We start from the raw sequence: 8,646 nt of genomic DNA, 5'->3' as shown, positions 1-8,646 counted from the left end.
ACAAAAACATTTGCTTAAAATGTTCATAAAAACATTATTTGTGATAGATGGAAAACAACGTAGATGTCCCTCAACTGAAAAATAGAAAAAGAAAATGTGCTACATTTACACAATGGAGAATTATTTAGCTGTAGAAAGCAATGACATCATGAAATTTGCAGGCAAATTGATGGAACGACAAAAAAAAAATCATCCTGATTAAGATAACCCATACTCAGAAAAGTGAACCCTGTATGTACTCACTCATAGGTGGACATTAGATGTAAATCAATGGATAAGCAGACTACAAGCCACCATTCCAGAGAAACTAAGTAACAAGCATGGCTTGCCACCTGCTGTACCATGGTCATGAACTTTCCAAATACGTCAATACTGCCATTGCCACTATCAAGACCAATGCAGTATTCAGATTGTGGTCTGGTACCCCACTGGCTTCAAGTTGGAATTAATTGTCAGTTTCCTGCTTTTTTACATGTTGGAGACCGAGCCAAGGTCCAGAGAGCTATGTCCATGCTGAACCACACAACCATCACTGAAGCCAGGGCTCACCTAGATCACAAGTTTGATCTGATGTATGCCAAACATGCCATTTTGCACTGGTTTGTGGGTGTGAGTATGAAGGAGGGAGAGTTTTCTGAGGCCCATGAAGACATGATTGCCCTAGAGAAGGAGTAAGAGGAACTTGGTTTGGATTCTCTTGAAGGAGAGAGTGAGAAGGAAGGAGAGGAGTACTATTCTATTCTTCCAGACCCTGGATCATGACAAACCCCCAGAATTCAGATTCAATATTAGCTGACATGAACTGATGCTCTTAATTGTGTTATCTTCTCATGTCTTCTTCATCTGTCCCTGTATGTTTTGACAATAAATACAGGATGTGGGCAATGGGGGAGCTTTCATTCACTGTTGGTGGGACTGCCAACTTGTCCAGCTACTCCGGAAGTAAGTGTAGAGAAATCTCAAAATATAACCAGCAAACCTACCAAGCTACACTATTTCTTGGCACATGTCCAAAGGTATCTACATCCAACAATACAGATACTTACTAATCTATGTTCATTGCTACTCTATTCACAATAGCAAGCAAATATAAACAACTTAAATATCCTTCAATAGATTAATGGATAATGAAAATGCCATAAGCATATACAATACAATACTATTCAATTATAAAGAAAGTGGAAATATTAAAATTTAGGGTAAATGAGTGAAACTAAAAAGTTTAAGAGAGTGAGATTTATTAGTCAAGGTTCTCTATAAAGACAGAACTTATAGAACGAATCTCTTTATATATGTATATGTGTGTATCTGTCTGTATATATACATATATGTGTATATGTATACACACATTTGTAAGTCATTTATTGGAATGATTTATAGGCTACAGCCCACATAATAACAAACAATGACTAGCTAATTCAGTCAATGACTAATCCAACAAAATCCAAGAATCCAGTAATTTCTCAGTCTACAAGGTTGCAGCCCAGCCCAGAAAGCCATCACTTTGAAACCCCACATTTTTTTCTGCTACCACTGAATCAGGAAAGCCTCTTTTAAAGGAGCTGCAGAATGGTGTAAGCAAGCAGAGCCCATTTAAAAAAAAATGCAGCTAAAGTTTGTTTTTTTAGTGTCTAGAGTTCCTTTCCAACCCCTCTCGGGTTTTATGTGGATTTAGCTAGCACACATTGGAGCACCAAACTGTAGTAGAATAATGGTATGCTTTTGTTGGTATAGGCAGATAAATCACAATTGAATTTTGCTTGGTTTCCTGGAAGTCTTTATATTTGAGTACCTGATAGACACTTTAGAACCTGATAAAATGTTTGAACTAGTCTCAACTTTGTCAGAGAGAAGAAAAAGCATAGGACAATGATCCCTGTTTCTTATCCCTCCTCATACAGCTTCTTAACTCCTAAACAGAGTATCTATCTTGGAAAAAGTTGACTCATCACAAACATGAGATATGAAAAATTCATCTGGCAACTTTGAAATACAAGTTTTGAAGCTTTCAACATGTAACTATAGTGACGATTAAGTCAGCCTTTTAAAGGTAGATGCAAGTAGAAGGAGTTAAAAGCTGGAACCAAGATTTCAAGGTGGGCAACAAAGTTTAAACTAAATAACTGAAGTTATATTGGCATATTTATAGCAACTACAGCATCTGCAGACAAATAGTATCACTTCTGGACAGAAAGAATTGAACCATAGGTACTTCACCTTAATAAGAGTGAAACTTCCTTTTTGCCTTACATCAGATTTCTTATGACATTTGTTATCAGTTTAAAGTATGATCAATTAGCAAGAAACCTAGTCTGTGTTTTTACTTATAATACTAACTTGCTATTTATCATTCAATAAGACTTAGTCCTACCACATTAAAGTCCTGGCTACCTATCTCTGTGGCTGCATGAATTATTGACTTGTTATTCAGCATAAGTTTCTATAGGAAAAAGAAACAGTGTCATATTTGCAATTTTACAGTAGCCAAGAGTCTCACTAGGTTTATAAACTATAGTTGCATTGTTGAAATATAGCATCATAAAAAGCAGGTGGAAACATCCATGTAAAGGTTTGACAGTGCTCATCTTAATTGATTAGGTAGGTTTCAGAATAATACTTAGAAATGTTGATAAACTCTGGGAAATGGAAAAAAGAAGAGGGTATGATATGGGAAGTATCATTTATTGGAGGGTTACAATGAGTTAGGCTATAGGTAGATTAATGAATAGCATGGGTTTTGCAAAACAAATCCATAAATATAATAGGATTTATTAATGTCAAGCTCTCAAAATTGCTAAGAGGAATCATTAAGTATCTTCCTCATTCCAAAAGACCACTAATTGAGATTGAATAGAGTTGAGCTTCACAAAACGAAGTTTTAGGTATCACAAAAAAAATGCAAAGTCTGTAGACTTGGCTATGTTACTCAGACCTGCTGAGAGATGGGGTAGCATAATAAAATTCAGTGGGATGTATCAAGAAACCAATTGTGCCAGTCATCAAAAGATACCATACCAAAGACAAAAGGGATGCCAGTAGCAGTTTAAAAATCAGGACCTTAAGCATAGTAAAGCAGATTAGGTGGAAAGAACGGAATGGGACCCTTATGTCTGCAAGGTCCCTGGCCAGCAAGTGGCCCTGATCCCGTATCAGGAGGTCCATCCATCTGGAGGGTTGTGTGCCTGATGGGCCGGCCTGATGCCCCAGCAAGGGAGCACAGGCACTGTCCAATCCCCTAAACTTTCTGGCCTTTCAGTGGGGACTTCTCCCTGGCTACTGCCTTTCTCTTCTTATCCCTTCCCAGCTTGCCTCAAAGCACCCCTTTCCATCTGAGGGGTCATAGAATCCCCCAACTCAGCCTGCTTCAGGAATGGGGGTCAGGGGACAAAGTGTTAAGTGCAACTGCTGCAGGAGCTTCTTTGTTCCACTGAGTCTGCACTCAGCAAGCCTGCCCTTTTGTCTTTGAGGTCCCTGGCCAGCAAGTTGCCCTGATCCTGTAACAGAAGTTCCATCTGAAGGGGTAAGTAAGTGCCCGACTGGCAGTGGGACACCCCAAGAACACAGGCACCCCCCAATTCCCTAAACTTTCTGGCCATTCAGCAGGGCTTCTCCCTGGTACTGCCTTTCTCTACTTATCCCATCCTAGCTTGCCCCGCCAAGCTCTTCTTTCCATCTGCGGAGTCCTTAGATCCAACACCCCAGCCTACTTCAGAGTGGAGAGGATCTAAGAGACAACTGCAGTGCTAAGGGGTCCTAAGAGAGGGCAGACCAAGAAAAACCTGCAAGTACACAGGTAGCTACAGCAAAGATCTGAGCAAGCCAACAAGACTCTGCTAACAGCATCTGAAGGTAGAGATGGGCAGGCACCAATGCAAGAATTACTCCAACAATCTGAAAAGCAACATGATAACAACAGAATCCAGTGAACATACAACAGGAAGACCTGAACACGCTAATCCAGAAGAAGTAGAAGAAACAGACTTTAAGTACAACATTGTGAAAGTGTTAGAGACCATTAAACAGGATGTGAAAAACTCCTTTAAAGAAATGGATGAGAAGACTAACAAAAAGTTAGAAGAAATGAATAAATCGCTCAAAGATATCCAAGAAAACCAAGAAAAAGCAATCAAACAGGTAAGGGAAACAGTTCAAGACTTGAAAACTGAAATGGAAGCAATGAAGAAAATAAAAACTGAGAGATGGCAGGATATTGAAAATCCGAGTGAACAAACAAAGGCTACAGAAAAAAAGTATAACCAACAGAATACAAGAGATAGAAGAAAGAATCTCAGATGCTGAAGATACTATAGAAGAAATATACACACTGATCAAAGAAAACAGCAAATGCAATAAATTCTTAACACAAAACATCCAGGAAATCTGGGACACCATAAAAAGACCAAACCTAAGAATAATAGGGGAAGAAGAAGGAGAAGAATTACAGCTCAAAGGCCCAGAAAATATAATCAACAAAATTATAGAAGAAAACTTTCCCAGCCTGAAGAAGGATATGCCTATGAAGGTACAAGAAACAGAGAGAACACTGAATAGACTGGATAAAAAACATCCCTTCACCATATAATAATCAAAACAAAAAACTTACAGAATAAAGAAAGACTATTAAGAGCTGCAAAGGAAAAAGGTCAAGTAACATATAAAAGTAAACCTATCCGAATTACACCGAACTTATCTATGGAAAACATGAAAGCCAGAAGGTCTTAGATAGATGTGCTGCAGAAACTAAGAGACCATGGATGAAAGCCCAGAATACAATACCCAGCCAAGTGTTTTTTTCACCATCAATGGAGAAAACAAAATATTCCAGGATAAAAACAAATTTAAACAATATGTAGCCATAAACCCAGCCTTACAGAAAGTAATAGAAGGAAAATCACAACCTAAGGAACCCAACAACACGCATAATAACACAGACATCTGTCAACCCTCCACCAGCACAACTCAAAGATGGGAAACACACAAACTCTACTACCAAAAAAATAATAACTGGAGTTAACATCCACTGGTCATTAATATCACTTAATACCAATGGTTTTAATTCACCTATAAAAAGTCACAGGTTAAGAAAATGGATGCAAAACAGGATCCAACATTCTGCTGTTTACAAGAAACACACCTCAACCACAAAGGCAGACATTTACTCAGAGTAAAGGGTTGGGAAAAGGTTTTTCAATCAAACATACATAAGAAGCAAGTGGGTGTGGCTATACTAATATCTAACAAAATTGACTTCAAACTAAAATCAATCAGAAGAGATGGGGATGGACATTTTATAATCATAACAGGAACAATTCATCAGGAAGAAGTCTCAATCCTGAATATTTTTTTGCCCCTAATATAAAAGCACCCACATATATAAAAGAAACATTATTAGAACACAAAGCACACATCAAACCCCACACACTAATAGTAGGAGACTTCAACACTCCTCTCTCACCAATGGACAGGTCAAACAGACAGAAACCTAACAGAGAAATAAGAGAACTAACAGAGGTAATGAATCAAATGGACCTAACAGATATCTATAAATCATTCCACCCAAATAAGAAAAACTATACCTTCTTCTCAACATCTCATGGAACCTTCTTGAAAATTGATCACATCATCAGTAACAAAGCAAACCTCCACAGATACAAAAAAACTGTAGTAACCATCTATGTCTTATCAGATCACCATGGACTAAAGTTAGAATTTCACAATAATTCTACCCCCAGAAAGCCTACAAACCCATGGAAACTGAACAGTCAACTACTGAACCACCCCTGGGTCAAGGAAGAAATAAAGAAAGAAATTAAAGTCTTCCTTGTATTCAATAAAAGTAAAGACATAACATATCCAAACCTATGGGACACTATGAAAGCAGTGCTAATCAGAGAATTCATAGCACTAATGGAGAAAGCACGCATTAGAGACTTAACAGCACAGCTGAAAGCTCTAGAAAAAAAAGAAGCAGACTCACCCAGGAGGAGTAGAAGACTGGAAATAATCAAATTGAGGCCTGAAATTAACAAAATAGAAACACAGAAAACAATCCAAAGAATCAATAAAACAAAGATCTGCTTTTTTGAAAAAGTCAACAAGACTGACAGACCCCTATCCAAATTAATCAAAAGGTAGAGAGAGAACACACAAATTAATAAGATCAGAAATGAAAAGGGGGATATAACAACAGACACTGAGGAAAATCAGAGAATCATTTGGTCTTACTACAAAACCTACATGCCACAAAGTTGGAAAATATAAAAGAAATGGACTTGTTTTTAGATAAATACCTTATACCAAAATTGAATCAAGACCAGGTGAACAATTTAAATAGACCTATAAGTCATGAAGAAATAGAAGCTGTAATAAAAAACCTCCCAATGAAAAAAAGCCCAGGACCAGATGGTTTAAATGCAGAATTTTATCAGAACTTCCAAGAAGAGCTGATACCTATAGTCCTTAATGTGTTTCCCCTAATAGAATTAGAAGAGTCATTGCCAAACTCTTTTTATGAAGCTACAGATACCTTGATACCAAAACCACACAAAGACTCAACATCGACTCCAAAATTCTCAATAAAATACTGGTAAACCAAATCGAAGAACACATCAAAGAAATTATCCAATATGATAAAGTAGGCATCATCCCAGAGATGCAGGGCTGCTTCAATATATGAAAATCTATCAATGCAATCCATTATATAAATAAACTGAAAGAAAAAAATATGATCATTTTATTAGATGTGGAAACAGCATTTGACAAAATTCAACAACCTTTTATGATAAAGGTCTTGGAGAGGTTAGGGATACAAGGATCATATGTAAATATAATAAAAGCAATATACAGCAAACCAACAGCTATTATCAAATTAAATGGAGAGAAACTCAAAGCCATTCAACTAAAATCAGGAACAAGACAAGGTTGTCCACTCTCACCATATCTCTTCAACATAGTGCTTGAAGTCCTAGCAATAGCAATAAGTCAACATAAGGAGATCAAGGGGATTAAAATCAGAAAGGAAAAATTCAAACTTTTGTTATTTGCACATGATGTGTTAGTGTACATCAGTGACCCCAAAAACTCTACCAAAGAACTCTTACCACTGATAAATACCTTCAGTGATGTGGCAGGATACAAGATCAACTCAAAAAAAAGTCAATACCCCCCTATACACAAAGGATAGAGAAATAGAGAAGGAAATCAAAGAAACCTTTCATAATAGCCACAAATAGTATGAAGTATATTGGGGTAACACTAACTAAGGAAGTGAATGATCTTTTTGACAAAACTTTAAGTCTTTGAAGAAAGAAATTGAAGAGGATACCAGAAAATGGAAGCATTTCCCATGCTCTTGGATTGGGAGGATCAACATAGTAAAACTGGCAATTCTACCAAAGACAATCTATAAATTCAATGCAATCCCCATCAAAATCCCAACAAAATTCTTCACAGACCTTGAGAGAACTTTATATAGAAAAGCAAAAAAAAAAAAANAAAAAAAAAAAAAAAAAAAAAAAAAAAAAAAAAAAAAAAAAAAAAAAAAAAAAAAAAAAAAAAAAAAAAAAAAAACCCAGGATAGCCAAAAATCCTATACATTAAAAGTACTTTTGGAGGCATTACCATCCCTGACTTCAAACTCTATTACAGAGCTACAGTAATGAAAACAGCTTGGTATTGGCATAAAAACAGAGACATCGACTGATGGAATGGAATCGAAGACCCGGATATTAACCCACAAACCTATGAAAACCTAATTTTCGACAAAGGAGCTGAAAGTATACAATGGACAAAAGAGAGCATCTTTAACAAATGGTGCTGGCATAACTGGATGTCAACCTGTATGAATGAAAATAGATCCATTTCTATCATCATGCATAAAACTCAAGTCCAAATGGATTAAAGACCTCAATATAATTCTGACCACACTGAGCCTGATAGAAGAGAATGTAGAAAGTAGATTGAAACACATGGGCATAGGAGACCACTTCCTACGTATAACCCCAGTAGCACAGACAATAAGAGCAACATTGAATAAATGGGACCTCCTGAAACTGAGAAGCTTCTGTAAAGCAAAGGACACTGTCATAGAGACAAAAAGGCATCCCACTGAATAGGAGAAGATCTTCACCAACCCCGCAACAGACAAAGGTCTGATCTCCAAAATATATAAAGAACTCAAGAAACTAGACTTTAAAATGCTAATTAACCCATTTAAAAAATGGGGTTCTGAACTGAGCAGAGAATTCTCAACAGAGGTTCAAATGGCCATTAGACACTTAAGGTCATGCTCAACCTCCTTAACGATCAGGGAAATGCAAATAAAAACAACTTTGAGATACCATTTTACACCTGTCTGAATGGCTAAAATCAAAATAACCAATGATAGCCTTTGCTGGAGAGGATGTTGGTGGGAATGCAGACTTGTGGGACCATTTTGGAAATCAGTGTGGTGGTTTCTCCGGAAATGGGGAATCAACCTACCTCAGGATCCAGCAATATTGCTGTTAGAAATATACCAAGAGATGCTCATTCACACTACAAAATTTTTTTCAAGTATGTTCATAGCAGCATTATTTGTAATAGCCAGAACCTGTAAACAACCTAGATGCTCCTCAATGGAAGAATGGATAAATAAAGTGTGGAATA

General features: G+C 36.9%; 1 pseudogene; it reads left to right on the top strand.

Annotated features, from left to right (window-relative positions):
- Positions 1-320: 320 nt before the first annotated feature.
- On the top strand, positions 321-762 carry LOC126489573 (tubulin alpha chain-like; annotated as a pseudogene).
- The last annotated feature ends 7,884 nt before the right edge of the window (positions 763-8,646 follow it).

Source organism: Alexandromys fortis, unplaced genomic scaffold, assembly GCF_014885135.2.
Source record: "Alexandromys fortis isolate MF-2015 unplaced genomic scaffold, M_Fortis_MF-2015_v1.1 scaffold_166, whole genome shotgun sequence".
Classification (NCBI taxonomy): domain Eukaryota; kingdom Metazoa; phylum Chordata; class Mammalia; order Rodentia; family Cricetidae; genus Alexandromys; species Alexandromys fortis.
This window is presented reverse-complemented; position numbering and strand designations above follow the sequence as displayed.